At 52.8% G+C, this 20,275-nt stretch overlaps 1 non-coding gene across 1 annotated transcript; it reads left to right on the top strand.

Annotated features, from left to right (window-relative positions):
- Positions 1-15,571: 15,571 nt before the first annotated feature.
- On the top strand, positions 15,572-15,678 carry LOC141585239 (U6 spliceosomal RNA). The gene has a single exon (XR_012518635.1). It is a non-coding gene; the product is annotated as a U6 spliceosomal RNA (small nuclear RNA).
- Positions 15,679-20,275: the final 4,597 nt, after the last annotated feature.

The following is a 20,275-nucleotide window of genomic DNA, read 5'->3' as shown; positions in this document are numbered from 1 at the left end:
CCTTCTCCATCCGGTCTGGTTCCCTTGCTGGTGGGGAGTTGTGATCCCTTTTAGGAGGAGAGGTGTTCTGGTTTCGGGAGTTTTCATCCTTTTTGCGCTGGTTTCTTCCCATTTTTGTGGGTTTATCCACCTGTTGTCTGTCTCTGTCCCAGGGAGTTGGAGCTTTATGAGTTTCCGTTGCACTACTGCCTTTTTTGATTTTTCTTTCAGGTCGGACCCGCCCAGCTGATGTCTGTTGCTTGGTATCACTTGGTATATTAGGAAACTTTGCGTTGTTTCAGCTGGCTCCAAGTTTCTTAGTCCATGATTCCTCGCTGGGCTTCAGCGAGTTTTTGGCCTCTTATAGAGAAGCACCTGGGTTGCAGTGGATTTGAGCATTTTAGTAGGAATTGGAGTGGAAGTGCAGCCACTTGCATTTCTTTTCTTTTCTTTCTTTTTTTTTTTTTTTGAGACGGGAGTTTCGCTCTGGTTACCCAGGCTGGAGTGCAATGGCGCGATCTCGGCTCACCGCAACCTCCGCCTCCTGGGTTCAGGCAATTCTCCTGCCTCAGCCTCCCGAGTAGCTGGGATTACAGGCACGCGCCACCATGCCCAGCTAATTTTTTGTATTTTTAGTAGAGACGGGGTTTCACCATGTTGACCAGGATGGTCTCGATCTCTCGACCTCGTGATCCACCCGCCTCGGCCTCCCAAAGTGCTGGGATTACAGGCGTGAGCCACCGCGCCCTGCCATTAGGTGTATACGCAAATTTCTAACCTAGATTTTAGGTTAAGACAGAGACCCATAGTAATTTATTGCAATGTGAAACTGACAGAGAGATATTAACTAGCAGAATCCAGCTATAAAAATAAATTTAAGGGCACAGTTCTCTGCTAATGACTCCCCCAGACAAATCATTCTTTGGATATCAATGAATCAACTAAAAATGGAAGTGAGAACAGTTTGAGTTCTTTTTGCAGTGGATGGATGTTTATGAGACTATTAAGTGAAGAGGGTTCCGAAACAAGGGGATAAATGGCATGCTAATTTGGGGTTGAATGGAGTAACGGGATGATCTTTAAATATAAGAATCCTGCTTAATGGGGCTTGTCTACTTGCAATTTGATAAACTAATATACGTCAATTCAAAGAGATAAAGGACAGGAGCACTCAGAACAAAATTACAGAAATACATTTAGCAAAGAGGCACCCCAGTTGAGGCAAGGGTCACTGTGCCACGCCTGATACTTTTAATTCCCGAGTCCTGGGGATGGTAAGCCAGGGAGCAGAGTCTTCCGACTGGAAGCTAAATCTACCTGGGGTGGGTTCAGCGCGTCTGTTCAGACTCGAGAAGCGAAACATGTTATGTGGTTGAAAACATCCCGATGGCAAGGGCGTTTTCAAACAAAGACCATGGTGCTTGGGGAAAACAGAATGCTGCGTGTTTTTTAATAAATAAAAAGAATTAAAAGGAAGAATGGGACAAGGAAGGAAAGGCGACCAGAGGGCAGGGCGACCACGTGTTCTGGTTTGCAAGGTGCAGCTAAGGCTACGTCTGCGTCCCGGTGCAATTACGGTAGTGCCCGTTTCGCCCTCCGAAGCGTCTGGATTTGGACGATCAACCCGCTGGAGAGGAAACCAGCCGGAAGGCCCCGCGTCCACCGCGGGCGCTGTGCACCGACCCGCAGCCCCGCCGCGCCCCGCGCCCCGCCGCGCCCCGCGGGGGTCTCCAGCAAGGCCGGCGGGCGGACCCTCGGCTCCCGCGCCGCTCTGCTGCCGCCTGCAGGTCGTGCGCGGAACTGCGTCTCTCCGCCCCGCCGCGCCCCGCCGGGGTCTCCAGCAAGGCCGGGGGGACCCGCGGCTCCCGCGCCGCTCTGCTGCCGCCTGCAGGTCGTGCGCGGAACTGCGTCTCTCCGCCCCGCCGCCCGCCGCCCGCCCGGACCCTGCGCAGCGCTGGGCTGGACCGAGAGCCGCTCCGGGAGCGGGAAGCCGGGGCTGGGGCGTGCGCTGGACCCGGCCGTGAAGCCCGCATGGCGCGATCAGACGCGCCCAGCTTGAACCAACAAACGCGCGTCCTCTTCCTGCCCGCTCCTGTCTGGGCTCACGTTGCGGACGGGAAACTGAAGCCTGATGCAGAATTTTCGTTGATAGCTTGTGAAGCGCGCAGCTGGAGTCTCCCAGGCGCCCTTCCCCACGTGTCTGTCTTCCCCTAATACATCTGGATGGCGGAAGCAGGAGAACTCAAGCTTACTAAGCTCCTACTGTGTCCTGGGCACACACTGGGCGCTTTTCTCTGCAGCCCCCCGACTGGTGGAACGTAGGTGATTATCCACCGGGGACACAGGATCAGAGTGGGCTGGTGGCGTGCTCACGGTCTCTCAGCTGAGACCGGAACCCCGGGGCCTAAGGCTAGTGCGCTTTTAGGATCTCCAGCTTGAGGAATAGTTGCAAAATGCAAAGAGCACCATGAACATCTAATACTGATCCGTGTAAGACTACATTGCAAACCAAAACATGAGTGTCTGTGAGCGTGGCAGCGAGGTCGGGAGATTATCTCAATTCTGTGTGACCTGGGAGCTCTCCAAGGAACAGGAACGAAGCACGAGGGAGTGCAATTTGTCTGATAAACAACATCTGTCAGAACGTGGGGCCCTGTGGGTCCCGGGTCGTGCAGAGGAGAAACCTCGGTGCCGGAATTTCCTGAAGTCTTCTTTATGAAATTACTCAGGGCCTCGGGACCTCCACTTTCTGCGTGACCCCTAGGCAGTTTCCCCTCTGTCTTCATCCGACCGCCTGCCCTCCTAGCCGTCAAACTGCTGGAGTTATGTCTCGATAAAATAAAACTCACGGTGGAAGTCATTTACACCCGATGAGAGCTGTGAGACTCCCCTTTACTCTCAGACCTTTCAGCTGAAGTTAGTTATGAGAGAGGACGGGGCGGGGAAAAGGGTTGGGGTGAGCACTCTTGGGACTTGCACTGTTTCTTGCGGCCGCCCTGGCTCAGTGTGAATGTCAATCTGAGTGGAGAGCGCCTGGGATGTTCCTCTCTATTCCCTTTGTCGCCAGTACTGACTCCCAAGGCAGATCCGGGAGGGCTGGACTGAAGGACCTGGCGGTAACAGGCAACGCTTGGCTTTGGATTTCAGGTCAAGTTCTGCCCGTGACTTGCTGCGTGAGATCAGACAAGTCGGTTCACCTCTCTGTACTTCACTGACCTCATCTGCAAAAGGCTGGTCTGAACTAGATTATTAATTATTTTAGGTTTTGCAATTTTTTTGGTCTTAACATTATATTCAATTCTTCCCTCATTTTTATTAAAGTATAATTGACAACTAAAAGTTGTTTATATTTATGGTGTTCAGTGTGATGTTTAGATACATGCGAACATTGTATAATGATTAAATCAAGTTAATTAACATTTTAATCACTTCACATACATTTATTATTATTGTTTTCGTGTTAAGAACATTTAAGATCTGTTTGCTTCGAATAGTGTTTACTAGAGGTGAGGAAGGGTAAGGGGGAGAGGGTAGCCAAAGGTTGGCCAATAGGTTAACAGATAAAAGAGCACATGGCTGAGGATAGTGGCTCATGCCTGTAGTCCTAGTACTTTGAGAGGATGACTTGATCCAGGAGTTTGAGACAAGGCTGGGCAACATGGGGAGATCCAATCTCTACAAAAAAAAAAAAAAAAGAAAGAAAAATTAGCCAGGCATGGTGGTGCATGCCTGTGGTCCCAGCTACTTGGGCAGCTGAGGTGGAAGGATCGCTTGGGCCCAAGAGGTCAAGGCTACAGTGAGTTGCGATTGCACAATCGCATTCCAGCCATGCGGACAGATTGAGACTCTGCCCGGGGAAAAAAACAAACCAAAAAACAGAGTACAGCTAGATAGGAGGAACAGTTCTGGTGTCTTTATAGCACTATAGGGCGACTATAATTAATTATGTTTTATTATATATTTTTAAATAGCTAGAAGAGTGGATTTTGAATGCTCCCAGAACAAAGAAATAATAAATGTCTGAGGTGGTGGAGATTCTAATTATGATTTGATTATTACACATGATATACATGTGTAAAAATATACTGTACCCCATAAATATATACAATTATGTGTTGATTAAAAATAATAAAAGCAGGCCTGGCGCGGTGGCTCATGCCTGTAATCCCAGCACTTTGGGAGGCCGAGGTGGGCAGATCACGAGGTCAGAAGATCGAGACCAACCTGGCTAACACAGTGAAACCCCATCCCTACTAAAAACACACACACACACAAAATAGCCAAGCGTGCACCTGTAGTACCAGCTACTCGAGAGGCTGAGGCAGGAGAATTGCTTGAACCCAGGAGGCAGAGGTTGCAGTGAGTTGAGATCACACCACTGCACTCCAGGCTGGGCCACAGAACGAAACTCCATCTCAAAATAATAATAATAATAATAATAATAATAATAATAACAAAAAATCTACTGTCTTGGCAATTTTCAAGTATACATTATTATTAGCTATAGTCATCATGCTGTACAAAGGTCTCCAGAACTCACAACATTATATTTAATTCCGATCAAAATCATAGATACAGAGTTAAGAACAAAATTGTATCTCGAGCAAGAAATTCTCAGTAAAACAAGAAGAAATAACAAAATGGAAATAAGAGGTTTATATCAAAAAGCATTTCCTCCTCTCGTTCCTTTCTTGTCTCTGAGTTCTAATTCCCAGAGGCCATCACTTTAAACTCATTTGCTACTTCCTCTGGTATTTATCAGCTTTTTTTTTTTTTTTTTTTTTTTTTTGAGGCTGATTTTTGCTCTTGTTGCCCAGGCTGGAGTGCAGGCAACCAATTCCCCTTCCTCAGACCCCGAGTGGCTGGGATTACAGGCATGTGCCACCCCACCTGGATAATTTTGTATTTTTAGTAGAGATGGGTTTCTTCACATTGGTCAGGCTGATTGTGAACTCTTGACCTCAGGTGATCGCCCCCCCGTACCCCCCCTCCCCACCTCAGCCTCCCAAAGTGGTGGGATTATAAGCATGAGCCACCATGCCTGTCATTATATTTGTCTTTTTTTTTTTTTTTTTTCAGATGGAGTCTCACTCTGCTGCCCAGGCTGGAGTGCAATGGTGCAATCTCAGCTCACTCCAACTTCCGCCTCCAGGGTTCAAGCAATTCTCCTGCCTCAGCCTCCCTAGTAGCTGGGATTATAGACATTTGCCACGATACCTGGCTATTTTTTTTGTATTTTTAGTAGAGATAGGGTTTCACCATATTGGCCAGGTTAGTCTCGAACTTCTGATCCTGTGATCTGCCCACCTGGGCCTCCCAAAGTGCTAGGATTATAGGCGTGAGCCACCACGCCCAGCCCTGTCATCATATTTCTGAAGAATGATTGTGTTGCTATTTCTTGATTTGTTTTCTTCATTATCTGTGGATTCCTGGCATAGCACAGTATAGGACTTACCTCCCTTATGAGGTCTTAATTTTTTTGCCTCAATTTCACCAATTTGACTGGATCACAATGTTACGAAATCAAAAGCATTTTATATTGTAGCTATCTAAATATTGTTCCCTAACCCAAGTCCTGCACTGAAATTGTTTCATTTCTTTCTTTTTCTTCTCTGGAGTTAATAATTGCCTCAGATTTTTCTCTTTCATTTGCTTATTTTTAATTTTTTTTTTTTTTTTTTTTTTTTTTTTTTTTTTTTTTTACCAATTACCAACTTTTTCATATGCTCCAATCAATTTATCAAATGCCTAGTGGTCATTATCCAAAGACTAAGAAGCCTTGGATGCTCTTTCGGCTCTGTATTTTCCCTGGAGGCTTCCCTCTCTCCCTTGCCCTCCATCCTTCTGCTCCAAACTGGACTCAGCTCTCAGCCCGCGGCAGGGCTGGCATCCTGGCACGTCTGCACTGCCCTGTGAATTTCCTGCTGCCCCTGCTGTGTGCATTTCCTGTTCCCCGGCCCCAGGTGGTCTTTCCCTGCTCTACTCTCTCAGGCACTGCAGCGGGTCTTCCAGTGGCTTCCAGAGAAAGAGTGAAGGGAAGTCAAGCTTTCTGACCCTCTCGTATTTTAGAATGTCATTGTTCTGCCCCTACTCCTGATGAATAGTTTGGCTGGAAATCATGCTCTAATTTACACGTAACTTCTCCTCACTTGGGAAATGTTGCTCTATTATTTTCTAGCTCCCAGTGTTGTTGGGAAGAAGTCGGTGTCATGCTGAGTCTTGATTCTTTGTATATGACCTGTCTTTTCTCTCTGGAAGGTTTCAGGATTTTCTCTCTCTCCTTAGTCCTTTTCCGAAATTTCCTGATGTGCCTTCTTGTAGATCTGTCTTCATTCGCTGTGCTAGTCACTTGGTAGACTCTTTTGAACTAGAAAATTATAGCCTTTTATTGTAGGAAGCCACCAGCAGGTTTGTGTGAGCTGCGTCATCGCATTCTGTTCTTGCAAGGACAGAGGTCGGGAACCTTATAAGTGGATGGCGGGGAAGCGGGGTCTGAGGTGAATTCAACAAAGCTGCAGCACCCACTGAGCTCATGTCCCAGGGCCAGGCTCTGCCTGAGGACAGTAGACGTGGGTGAGACCCACTTCCTGCCCAGTCCCATGTGGGGCTCAGGACACACATGGTCCAGGAGGCCCCCAGCCCCGGGCTACATTTACATGCATCTGCCTGCACCCAGCATTCAGTTTCATTCAAATTGAACCCAGAAGGAGACTGCGGCTTCAGTCTTGGCTGCCTGGAAATTGGGCTATGTAGAGTGTTTGTGTGCTGGAAATTGTCAGACATGTGCAGACTGACCCAGTAGATACAGCAAGTACACACAGGGTGTGTATTTCTTGATGTACATGTGCACACACACACACAGCATACAGCAAGTACACACAGGGTGTGTATTTCTTGAGGTACATGTGCACACACACACACACAGCATACAGCAAGTACACACAGGGTGTGTATTTCTTGAGGTACATGTGCACACACACACAGCATACAGCAAGTACACACAGGGTGTGTACATGTATACACACCAGTGTGCACATGTATGCACACGCACACACACACACACACACACAGAGCAGAAAATCTAGAAATAAACTATTTTAATTTCAGCTGTCATGGAAATTTTATGTCATTTTCCCAAAAAACACAACTTTTATTTTATGATTTAATCTTTTTTTTTTTTTTTAAGAATTATTTAAGAAAAGGGGGAGCTGAATGTGATGGCCCATATCTGTGATTCTAGCAGTTTGAGAGGCTGAGGCAGGAGGATTGCTTGAGCCCAAGAGTTCAAGACTAGCCTGGGCCACATGGCACAACCCCATCTCTACAAAAACTACAAAATTAGCTGGATAAGGTGGTGCACGCCTTTGGGAGGGATGCCTTCCTCAGGCAGGGGCTGCCCCTACTGCAGACATCAGGACACGGAGCTGGGCCAGGTGTGGGGACAGAGATGGGTCTTTGGACGGGAGCTCTCTCACCCACTCCTCATTTCGGAGTCCTAAAGGCAGGGGATGGTGGAACGTTATAAAACCCCACCGCACCACGCCGCTCTCCTGCCCTAAAACCCTTGTGGCTTCTCCTTGGCCAACAAGGCATAGGCTGTGGGCTTCATTTTGCCATTTAAGGCTTCCGTGCCCCAGCCCAGGGGCTCTCCCTGGCCTGTGCTTGAAATATGCCTCCCAGCCAGGCTGCTGGCCTTCCTGTCTCAACACCCCTCTGCTTACGCCCACCCGGTGCCTCTGAGTCAGCGCCCCTGCCTGGAGTACTGACTCCCTTCCCATCCACCGACGCTCGGTTCCAGGACCACCCTGTGTCCCGCCCCAGCGTGCCCCTGACTTTCTCCCCGTGGTACTTTCCATCCGCATCTTTGCTGTTTGAGATCAAATTTGCCTTTCTGCCTCCTGAATGAGCCTAAGTTGAGCCTCTTGATTTCCTCGTGCCCCTGAGAGTCCAGCACCATGCCCGCGTGTTGTCGGGGCTGAGAAGGGATTTGGGAATGGCTCTCAGTTGAAGCCCAGGGAGGTGGGAGCGTTGGAATCCCTCCTTGGCTGGAGGCTGGGCCTGGATGAGCTGACCGCCCCGGTCACCCTGGATGCTCCCTTCCCATCTCCCTGGAGGCCCAGCCCTTCCCTCAGGCCCTGAAATCTTAGGGGATCTGGTCCCTGCAGACAGGAATGGGGAGCCTGGGGATCCAGCACTGATTCACCCTGGGGGGTCCTCCCTTGACTCACTTCCCTTCCAGGAACCCCGTGATGCCCTCTCTGAGAGCTGGCTGCTCCATCTGAAGGGGAGAAGGGTGTGGCCTGGGCCCCGGTGAAGGAGGCTCAGGCCCGTCCTCGCTCCACGTTGCTCTTGGGAATGGTCCCCAAGAGGAAGCTGAGGCACTGAATCACACAGAGGAGGTGATGACGGGTGCGCCCTGAGGCCACAGTTCTCACGGCATAACTGGAGCTGCCTTGGCTGAAGGAAGAAGGCTGTCATGTGGGGTTTCTGGCATCGGGACAGAGAGGGGATGTATCCCTGCACCTCTCCGAAAGCAAACTCCTGGGGTTGGAGGTGGGGACCCAGCAGGCCCCAAGGACCATGTAGGGAAGGCGAGACCAAAGTCAGCTCTTAATTAACCCAGGGTGTCCCAAGGGTGGGGGTGGGGAGGGTCCACAGCCCAAAACCCTACAATTCCTTCTCACAGCATTGCTGTGGAGTGAGAAGGGGGCTTTCACCCTCTTAGGGGGCTCCGTGCACCAAGGCCCCTGACTGCCAGGGAATCCACACCCACAGTTCCCTTCTTTCTGAATGCTGGCCCTTCCACAGCCTGGATGCTTGAGCCTGGGCAGAGGGGTAACGACCCCAGGACTATCTTCACAAGCAGAGAGGCTACTTGCCACCAGGCTCTGACTCCTTGGGCTGAGCTCAGCAGCAGGCATGTCACCAGCGCCCCCTGGATAGAAGGGGCTCAGCCCTGAGGACCTAGCACTCCCCACACCTGCATGTCCCTGCTGGGCATCCGCCCTGGGGACCCAGCTTTCCCCCGCCCCCAGCTGCTGGCAGCCCCATCTTGACTCATCTTGGGTCTCTGAGGCCACACCAGGAAGCAGCCTGGAGCTGGGAGGAGCACCTGCTGTTTCCGCATCTTTATTATTATTATTATTTTTATTTTTTTGAGACAGAGTCTCACTCTGTCACCCAGGCTGGAGGGCAATGGCACGCTGTCAGCTCACCATAACCTCTGCCTTCCAGGTTCAAGCAATTCTCCTGCGTCAGCCTCACAAATAGCTGGGATTACAGGTGCGCGCCACCAGGCCTGGCTAATTTTTGTATTTTTAAGTAGAGACGGGGTTTCACCATGTTGGTCAAGCTGGTCTCGAACTCCCGAACTTGTGAGCCTCCCACCTCAGCCTCCCAAAGTGCTGGTTTAAAGGCGTGAGCCACCCAGACCAGCTGTTTCTGCATCTTTTCTCTGGAGCTCACTTGGGTGGGAGGGGCTACAGACTCCTGCAGCCCACGCCCCCCGCTCCCTGGCTGAGCGAGCTTTCTTCTCAGGAGCCCGACTGCAGGCTGGGACCGCCTGTCACAGAGGCAGGTCTGAGTAGTCCAGGCCCGTTCCTGCTCTCCAGCAGGGCCCCTCCTGTTCATTTGTGCAGCTGCCTTTGCCCAAAGCACAGGTGAAGTCTGTGTGGACTGTGTCCCTTGTCCCCAAGGGGAGCGTGGCTCCAGTCCTGGCCTGGAACTCGGATGCCTTAGAATTAGAGGTCACATCTAGCAGGGAGGAGCAGCATGGTCTGCCCACGGCCAGGGCAGGTACCACGTTGGCAGCCCCAGACCTGACACCACAGCTCCCGTGTCCCCTCTCCACTTCCGTCCAGCGCATCACCTACACTACGTGCTGCCCCTGATGAATCTGGACTGTCAGCTTCCCCAGCTCAGCCGGGAAGTCCCACCGACCCTAAGGAGAACAGTGTCTCCTGAGTTGGGGGCTGTGGGAATGGGCCTGGTGTGGGGTGGGGGAGGTCGGGGTGAGGCAGGTGTCCAGCGCCGCTCTGCTTACCTTCCCTTCTCCTTTGCCCACAATGGAGGCATCTTCTCCATGTCCCTCTGCCACCCTGAGGACATAAAATACTTCCCCAGGTCTGTCTTCCCTTGGACACGGCCCACCTACCTTCCTGTGGGACTCGGGGCTTTGTTTTGTCCTGTGGCCCACATGAGAAGCAATTATCCCTACTCTGTCAGCTGAGAGAGGTAAACTGAGGCAGAGCCGGGGAACAACTCTGTCGTAGTCTGGATGTTAATGGTACAGTCAAGAGCAGCCATTCCCCGAGTGATCAGGTCCAGTGGACCCCAAGCGTGGAGGCTGTATCAGTCTGTTTTGCATTGCTCCAGAGGAATGCCTGAGACAAGGTCATTTATTTATTTCTTTCAAGGGGTTGGCAGGGCCACTAGGCTGAGGGTTGGAGCCCGGTCTCCTAGTCCCAGCCTGGGCCTCCATCACTGGCTAGCCGGCTCTGCTGGCTGCATTCTCTCTACACCTGCCTCCTGCAGCCCAGGGCTCAGTCTGGGTGCCAGCCTGGGAAAGGTCCAGGAGCAGATTCTGCCCCCAGCTCATGCCTCCTGTGCACCAAGGCCGCCAAAATGCAGCAGCAGAGTCAGGAGCGCTGGCTTGTCCCTGTATCCCAGTGTCTTGGGAGGTTGAGGTGGAAAGTTCACTTGAGACCAGGCTGCACAACATAGCAACACCCTGTGTCTACAAAAAATACAACCAGGCATGGTGGCATGTGCCTGTAGTCCCAGCTACTCAGGAGGCTGAGGTGGGAGGACCGCATGAACCCAGGAGGTCGAGGCTGCAGTGAGCTATGATTGCACCACTGCACTCCAGCCCGGGCAACAGAGCAAGACCCTGTCTCTAAAACAAGAAACGAAGTGCACCCGTGTGTGGAATCCAGCTTCTGGCGTGTGGACCTGACCTCACTCGGTCCCATCAGTGAGTGGGAGGCTGCCTGCTGTCTTCCAGAACATTCCCACCACTACACCTGTGTCCCTCCTGTGTTCCCTGGCAGGCTTTGTGAGGGGGCCTGTCACCTACCCCTCTGGCTTCTCTAAGGCACAGCTGAAACCTTCCTCGCCACTGAGAACCTTTTCCTGAAGAGTCTTACCCTCACCCACAGGCCTCCTCATTTCAGAGCTTTTGGTGCGGTGAGTACCAGGATTGACTCACTGCTACCAGTTGGGAGGAATTGTCCCTAGGGTTGGTCTCTGGATGTCATATGAGGATCTAGACGAGGACCCAGATGCCTGTAACCTGAAGGGCAAGAGTCTCGGCTGCCCCGGCTTCACACAGCCCCTCGTCCAGCCTGACCTTCTGGGACAGGCCAGACCCCTCCATCCTTTGGTCTTGGTCCCTACTGGGAACTCTGGTTTCCCCGGACTACCGACTTTGATGCCAAGGTAATAATGCCGACATCCCCATGAGACAGAGTGACAGACTGAGACTATGGTAGGGTTGCCTGGCTCAGAGTCACCATAGCCAGGCAGAGCTCAGGTCCTGGCCCTGTTCACGGTTTCCCCAACGCCTTCTAGCTCTGGTACCTGGGTTCTTCCTCACCCAGCTGCAGCTCCCCCGCCCCTTCAACCTGGTGACAGAGAACCTGGCAGTCTGTGACCCATAGAAGGCTTCACTTTCCTTCTGGTGAGGCATGAGAACCTGCTTGGGGCGATAGGGAAGAGGGGTCTGGGGGCCCTCCCAGCCCTGCCTCTGGCATTTGAAGGATGGTGTCTGGGCAGCAGCATGGTTTCAGCTAGACATGAGCTGTGGGCTGATGTCCCTAGGTTTATAGCCTGGCCTCAGACAGCTGCTGCCATGTCACCTTCTCTTCTGCACATGCTGACCTGGCATCCCACCTAGTTAAAGGTCCTCACACCTCCTGCCTCTGGGCATTTCCCCCACTCCCTGCCCGGGCACAGCTGTCCTTGTCCTGGACTCATCTTCAGAGATTCTTGTCCAACACACAGCTTTGCTGGACGTCGCAGGCTGGGCCGGGCCCCCTGCCCTGCACTGACATTTCTTTATGAGTCTCAAGTAGACTGAGCTGCAGCTTCAGGGTCAGGACAGGATCTGACTTAATTGATGGGACACAGGACAATGGTGTTACATCTGCTTGAGTTCTTGGCCTCTATGGTCTCTTTGGGGCACAATTCCCCTCTGTGTCATGCTTAGGTGCCCACATGTGGCCAGAAGTGCTTTTCCTACCACCATCTGTACTTCAGGCCACTGTCCAGGCACCTGTGGCTCCAGGCAGAAGTGTGAGTGCAAAGCCAGGCCTGGGCGGATGTTCGGCAGGTGCTGCAGGAGCTGACAGCCTTGGCCACGCCGCCCATGTCCCTCCGTTCCCCGTCACTGTGGCTGCCCCCAGTCCGCCATCTTTCCAGGGCCAGGCCTGGAACCAAACTGACTTCTGTCTGGTCGTGACAGGTTCTCGGCTGAGCATGATGGTCTTGCCCATTTCATTAATTATTCTCATTAAAAGGATTATAGAGCCACTTGTGGACCTCACATCTGACTACCAGGTCCTCACCAGAGCCATGACTGCCTTGGGCCGGGCCTGGGACAGTCAGGGGTTACACCTGCCTGTTGGGACCCAGATTCAGTGGCTTCAATCTAGCCAGTGGGCTGATGGGCAGCTGGCACTTCTCCTCTGCTTGGGGGAGGCAGGAGAGGACGGTCAGGCAGGAGACGTGCTTGGCGCCCACCTGTGCCTGTCTCACCTGGCTGCAGGTGCATTGGAGGCTCAACGCCCCTTCCTCGTCTCCTGCGGGTGTGGATTTCAGGTTTCCGATGGGTGTCAGCGTGCGCTCCAGCGCTCTCCTGGCCCTAGGGAACCCTGGGCTCCATGAGGCCTCGGCCTAGGCAGGATAGTTTCCCACACTGTCATCTCCCCATACAGTCGCCTCCCCAAACACTGGGCTGCAGGCTCTGGTAGATTGAAAAGTTGAAAAGCAAAAGCCGGGCCCTCCCCTCTCCCGGAGTGGGGGGCCCCTCCCCTCTCCGAGTGGGCGGGGACAGGAGTTACCGGGGACACTTTCCTTGGGATGCCGCAGGTGTCTCCGGAGCTGCCTGGCCACGCCCCCTCTCCCTTTCATCTTCCTCACTGACCAATGGGCTTGCAGCATGCAGGCCACGCCCCCATTCCACATTCCAGTGCGGCCCTGGTTACGCCTCCTCTGGCTCAGTCAACACAGCTGCCTGGCAGGAGAGCGGAGCTGCTCACCAGTGCTCCCCTGAATTGTGTTGATGTGGCCCCAACCCGACCCCCCTCCCCAACCCCCCCTCCCTCCCCAGCCGCCCCTCCCTGCCCACCCCACCATGGCGATGTCAGAAGAAATTCGCCAGATGAAATTAGCCTCGGCTAGGAAGAAGGTAACACGCACGCAGATGCCCTCCGACGGCAAGACCACTGCCAGAGTCCATAACACTTCCGAGACACGCCAGGCTGGGCGGGCCCCCAACCCCGGTGCCTCTGGGCTCCCCTGCCAACGTCTTGTCAGTCAGCCCCACCCCTTCAGCAAGGAGCCCAGCCCCTGCCCTTACCAATCACCCCAGGGTGACATTGCATGTGTAACCGCTGAGGCTCCCCGCTCCCTACTTGGACCTCACCTTTTCCTGCCCCAAGCCGGACCTCCCTGGGCTCTGTGGGCTCCTGTCTCTGAGGACCCGGGTCTCCCAGCCCCCACCCTCACCAGTCATTTCTGGGTGACTTTGGGCTGCTGACTCCTGGGGCTCCTGCTGCAGACTCTGCCCTCCCCTCCTGCTCCCCAGTGCGACCTCCCTGTGCTCTTTGGGCTGGCGTCTCCAAGGACCTGGGTCCCAGCCCTGCATCCCCTCCCCCATCAGGCAGCAGTGACTCAGGCATGTCCTTGATGTGGTCCCCTCCCCAGGAGGAGTGGAATGTAGTGATGTCACCGTTCCCCTAGGAACCCTCAGTACTGCTACAAGACCAGCCTTTGACCTTAGGACCCAGTCCCCTACGCATTCTCATCCCATTTCTGGCTCCTCTGGTCCCAGCACACATTTCCAGCTGAAGGGGGAATGCAGACTGTGGGACCTAGGAGCAAGAGGTTTCAGGCTGCCTCACTCCCTTAACATAGACATTGACAGTGTGGAAAGCCTGCACTTCCCCCGTGAGCTCTAAACGTTGACAGTGTCTCTGGGTGGCAGTGGGAGAATGGGTTTGGTTTGGTTTTCTCTCAGGCTTCTACTCTCCAGAGAGACTTTCATGTTTCTTTCTGAGTTCTCCACCTCATACTCGAATTCCCCATGGTTCTGGGACAAGACTGCCCTTCAGTCAGTGGCCTCTGGAGTGAGATCTGCTCATCTTCTGTGGAACAGATCTTGGGAAATTGAACTTGACAGCTTGAATCTTCCTCATATCATCTCAACCTGGGCTACTTTGAATGCCACGGGATAAACATGGGACATCTTTCTGAAGCATCAGTTTCCCTTGAGTCTCTTGAGACAGCAAAAACATTAATGTACTTAGGGATGACAGTCACATAGGTTTCTAAGAGTATACCAGACTTCTCTCTGAAATGAGACTTGGGTTGTCCTCTTCCTGGTGAATTCCCAGATTTAACAGAAAGGCTGCCTTCTGCCATGGGGACACATTGATATAAAAGTGTGAGAGGTGCTGGTGCTCTTCTTAACACTAACAGATGTGTGAGGCCGTATGACTCTAAACCACACGGCGTACAGCTCCTGCCTACTTAATGGTGACTTTTCTGCCTCTGCCTGTGGTTTTGGTCTCTGGCAGTTGCTGATTCGTGGCAAAACCCCAGAGCTTGGAGTCAGAGGAATGAGTTTAAGGTCTAGTATTGCTTTTTCTTCTTTTTTCTTTTTTTTTCTTTTTTGCCATGATATCAGTCCCTCTCAGTCACTAAGTGATTGTCACAACACTTTATAGAGTTGTTGGTGGCATTAAATCAGGTGGTGTATAACAGTATTTTGTAAAAACTGTAAGGTAGGTTGTGACCGTAGGGGTTTGTAGTTCTCATGGGCATTACTGCTCTTTTTCCCCCCAGTTAAAAGAATTTCAACAAAGAAACAGCCCTGCTGTTCCAACACGAGTGAGAAGACGAAAGAAAAGAAACAACAATTGCCCTGAGACAGCCGCTTCTGATGGTGGCCAGTCACCATGCCATGTGAGTCTTGGCTGGCCAGGCTTCCTGGGAAAAGGGGTCCAAGGGGCAGTAGAGGGTAATTGTTAAGATTGTGGAAGAACTTCTGGGTACTGGTTAAGAATTCTGGGTTTGAGGCCAGGCGCGGTGGCTCAAGCCTGTAATCCCAGCACTTTGGGAGGCCGAGGCGGGTGGATCACGAGGTCAAGAGATCGAGACCAACCTGGTCAACATGGTGAAACCCCGTCTCTACTAAAAATACAAAACATTAGCTGGGCGTGGTGGCACATGCCTATAATCCCAGCTACTCAGGCGGCTGAGGCAGGAGAATTGCCTGAACCCAGGAGGCGGAGGTTGCGGTGAGCTAAGATCGCGCCATTGCACTCCAGCCTGGGTAACAAGAGTGAAACTCCGTCTAAAAAAAAAAACAACAGTGCTCGCTTCGGCAGCACATATACTAAAATTGGAACGATACAGAGAAGATTAGCATGGCCCCTGCACAAGGATGACACGCAAATTCGTGAAGCGTTCCATATTTTTAAAGTTCAAAAAATAAATCACATTTTATAAACTAGAAAAAAAAAAAAAAAAGAAATCTGGGTTTGAATCCAGCCTCTCAATCTGCTAGGGATATGATTTAGGGCAAGTTGCTGGAGCTTTTTGGGCCTCTCCTTTCACATCTGTAAAATAGCGGTGGTGTTGTCTGACTTCCATTAGTGAAGGTGAAATGAGATTCCTTATTGCTGTTGTTTTTTTGTTGATCCCTAGTACATGGCCCGCTGTAAACACCCAGGACACCCAGGAAATGGTCCTTGCTGTTTGGTTTTCCTCATCCCCGGGCTCAAGGGGAAGGCAGCCCAATGAGCACAGCCATTTGCTGTCAGGCTGTCCCTTTAAGAGTCACTGAAGGGGCCCCAGGGTGGGATGGTGGGAGATAAGAACCATGAGAGGAGCTGGCACAAGGGAGTTATGGGACAAAGGGTCCGAGAGGCAGAACGGAAAATGCTGCCAGCTGATGGGGAGGAAAGGAAGTCAGAGGCTTGGACACGGAGGGGACAGAGCGTCTCCATGTGCACTCTCGTCTCTTGTAGTCAGCCGCAGGTTGTCACAAGGAGGGCCCTGCACCATGTGCCTCCATGAAAGATCAAGAGGTAAGAGGCCCTGAGCTGAGGTACAGTGACCCTGCAGGCCAGCCCTCCACCCCCCTCCCACAGTGGCGGCTGGGTGCCCCTCTGCCAGCCGAGACAGCCCCCACACACCCCAACCCTAATGATTGTTCTCTCTACCTCTCCCCCGACCCTCCCCCAACTCCTCCTTTCTGCATGTGCCTCAGAGCGCACACCAACCTCAAATAGCCCTGGACTCGAGCTCCGTCACAACCACTGAACTGAATAACACCGTCAACGTATTGGTAAGAGTCCGGTGGGGTCCCCTGATTCCACGCCGCCAATCCTGGGCTCCAGTTTCCCCTTGGGGCTGCTGTGGGTGAGTTGAAGGACGCTATGGGGAGCCAGCACTAGATGTAGAGCTCAGAGGCCAAATGCCCGTCCTGCCCTTACCTGGCTGTGGCCTTGGCCAAGTCCTAGGTGGGGGACTGGGTACTTGGACAGTGAAGGTACAGAAGAGTAGCTTTGGGATGTTACGATTTGTGTAGAGAGAGGAAACGTGTGTGTGTGTGTGTGTGCACGCATGTGTGTACATACTATGATAATATACATAAAACATGTCTGCAAGGATTTGTGAAAAACTCAGGAGAGCACGGGTGGCTGGGAGATACTTCCCTTCTGTACCTTCTGAGTTTTGGACTATGTGAATGTATCATCCTTTCAAAAAGTGAGCAGAAGGTTAATTTCCCCCTTCCTGTCTGTGCCCCCATCCCCAGCAGGAAAAAAAAATGGACTTAGAGGATCAGATGGACCTGGGTGTTCAAGTCCCAGCTCTGTCTAATGATCTTAGGCAACCACCTAACCTCTAATGCTCCCTGTTTTCCATCTACATAGTAGAGGTAATCGTAGTGACTGCCTCACATGGTGGTTGTGAGCTTAAATGGGATTATTACCATGCTACCTGGTGACCCACTCGATAAAGGTTCCAACAGCGGTAGTAATAACAGGAATAACAATAGAATATGATCTGATCTCTCTGGGCCTCTGTGAGCCAGCTGTAAATTTGATCTCTTTGCCTGTCCCTTCCAACTTTACTGAGTTCTTTTAAAATCCAGGCCATGGGCCTTGATCTTTACTGACCGAGTTGTGTATTAAGCCCAGCCCTAGCCCTTTTAAGGGGCACCGTGTGGAATGGCCCAGGCTCAACAGATTGAAGCTTCTCCCTCTCCACCCTCCAGCCCTCGAGCCGCTGTGAAGCAGTCCTTGAGCAGCAGTTACAGCAGTTTCTACAGGAGCGGGAACTGCTCAAAGCACAGGTGGCGGAGGTGAGACTTTGCAGAGGGAGGGATGTGGAAGGAAAATGACCCCAGGTGGCCAGGAGCAGGTGAGGACCCGTGACAGCCCTTCCTAACTTCCGGGCCCATTCTTGCAGGTGACGGAGTGTCTTAAGAAAGTTCAGCTAGAAAGAGACGCATATGCTCAACAACTCAAAACAGAGAAGGCGCGGTGGCAGCAGCAATTGCTGAAAATGGCAGGAGAAGTGAGAGCTGACCCTTCAGCCGCGCTCCTTAGATAGCTCACTGGATCTTCCTGGGCATCTGTAAAATGAGAATAGTCCAGCCAGGGGTGGTTACGGGACTGGGCTTTGTGGAGCTGGGGGCGGAGAGGGAGATGGTAGCCTGTCCAGCCACCAGCCCCTCTCTCCAGGGCCCTTTCCCCCTGTGCTTTGGGCAGATGGAAATATTCAAAATGGAGAAAAGCCAGGACGCAATTAAAATCGAGGAGCTGAAGAGGAGCCTTGCCCACCTACAAAACCATCTGGGTAAGATGGGGCTGGCGCTGACCCGGGAGCAGGACTGGCATCAGAGGGCTGTGGGGGTGGCTTAGGGTGCCCCAGGGAGGCGGGTGTCTGGAAGGGCTTTGAGGCAGAGGGAAAGAGGTCTGTGCCAGGAGACGGCAAGTCTCGTAATCTCCACGAGCCTCAGTGTCCCCATCAGAAAGAGGGAGGGGTTCCCGTTGTCAGCCACACACGGTGCTCTCGATCTGAAAGTGGCTCGGAAGACTGGCTACCATTTGGGTTTGAGGAATCATGAGCAGTGAGGGCAGGTTTGGGGAGCCTGAGAGGAGCTGTGCACCCAGAAGAGTTTTGTTTTTTGTTTTTTGTTTTGAGAATCCAGAGGCCCTTATTGTCTGCTTCCTTTCTCAGCTGAACCCTCAATCCTGAAGCCCCCAGCAGGACACTCTGACTTGGAGAAAAACCTAAAAACTGAAACCAAGTACCTGAGAGACAAGCTGCAGGAACAGGAGAGACTGCAGGAGGCGAAAATGAGGCTCCGGGAGCAGGAGGTGAGGCTGAGAGAACAGGAGGAGAGGCTTCTTGAGCAGGAGGGGCTCCAGGAGCAGGAGGAGGAGCTGGTGTGTTGCCCACCTGGGGAGCCTGCCCTCCTCCCCAGCCCTCCAGGCCTTTGTTTTCCCACCTGTGAAATGGGGGAGTATATGAAATGGGGCTCCTAAAGCCACCTGTGAGCCACAGCCCTGCTCTGATGGCTGTGGGAGAAAGGAGACAATTTTTCTAACCTGACTCCACCCTTCCCGGTGCCATGGGAGGCAGACACCAGGTTCTGGGGTCTCCAGCTGCAGTGGGTGGCCGCTGATTGCTTCTCTCTGTCCAGAAGAACGAGAACAGGAGCGCACTGCATTTGGAGCAGGAAGGAAAGGAGCTGCAGGAGAAGCTTGAAGAACAGGAGACGGTAATCTCCGTCCCATCCGGGAGGCCTGGGAGGCAGGCACCGGCCTCTGGGGAGGGGAGGTGCAAGGCCACAGGCAGCTCCACCCTGGGGGCAGGTGACCCCACACCCTCCAGGACAGTCCTGTGACCGTTTCTGGCTTCGTGCCCTCTGACTTTTAGAGGCAGGTAGCCCTGGGCTCCTCCCAGGTCTGGACATCATCATCCCAGCTCGAGGCATGGAGCCCCCCAGTCATAGGGCAAGAGACAGTGGTGTGAGAGGCTCTTTGTGCTGGGTGTGGTGGCTCACCCCTGTCATCCCAGCACTTTGGGAGGCTGAGGCAGGAATTTGAGACCAGCCTGGCCAATATCGCAAAGGCTCACCTCTACTAAAATTACAGCAACAACCACAACAACAAAGCTGGGCACTGTGGCGCACACCAGTAATCCCAGCTACGCAGGGGGCTGAGGCATGAGCATCGCTTGAGCCCGGGAGCTGGAGATTGCGGTGAGCTGAGTTTGCACCATGAATCTCCAGCCTGGGCCACAGAGTGACACTCTGTCTCAAAACAAAACAAATCAAATCAAATCAAAACAAAACGAAAGTCTCCTTAGATCCAAACTGGATTCCAGCCTGGGTTCCACTGGTCACCATTCGACGACTTCGCATCTCTAGTCTCTGTTTCTTTAACTTCCAAAGGAAGTTAGCGTTTTCCTCACGTGGGTGCTGAGGATTAAATGAGATGATGCGTGGAAAGCATTAGGCACGTAGCACACTTGGCAGATGGTGGTCGGCTCCCTCTGCTTTTCCACCAGTCTGTGGCCTACAGTTTAAATGGTGGAAGGAAGGACGTGAGATTTGAGGCTGGGGAAGGAGGCGTGGGGTTCTAGGCAAGGGAGGCAGTCTCTTAGGCTGGAGCCAGGGGCCAGGCGCCTGGGCAGGCCACCTTCCTCTGTGGTCCCTCCCAGACCCCCTTATGCTCTTGGTTTCTCCACTTTCTGATTCCTCTGGACCCTCACCCCTTCCAGAGCCGGTGGTCAGACACCTTCATGACTGACAGGTGCACTCTGTGAGGCCCCAAGGGAAGGGGCTGCGCTCCACCTCCCTGTCCCGTCTGTCCTGTGTATGCCCCTACAAGAACGCTCCCCTCTTGCCTTCAGGTGCCATTTCTGAACGCTGCTGGAGCCGGTGCCCAGGAGGAGCAGGCACGGCTCTGTGAGCAGCTCCAGCAACAACAGGTGTGCTGCCAGCAGCAGGCTCACCCGGTGGCCTCGGCCCTGAGGGAGCCAGAGGCAGCGGCCGTGG

The sequence above is a fragment of the Saimiri boliviensis genome, chromosome 7, assembly GCF_048565385.1.
Source record: "Saimiri boliviensis isolate mSaiBol1 chromosome 7, mSaiBol1.pri, whole genome shotgun sequence".
NCBI classification, from domain to species: Eukaryota; Metazoa; Chordata; class Mammalia; order Primates; family Cebidae; genus Saimiri; species Saimiri boliviensis.
Note: the sequence above shows the minus strand (reverse complement) of the source record. Positions and strands in the feature narration are given on the sequence as shown.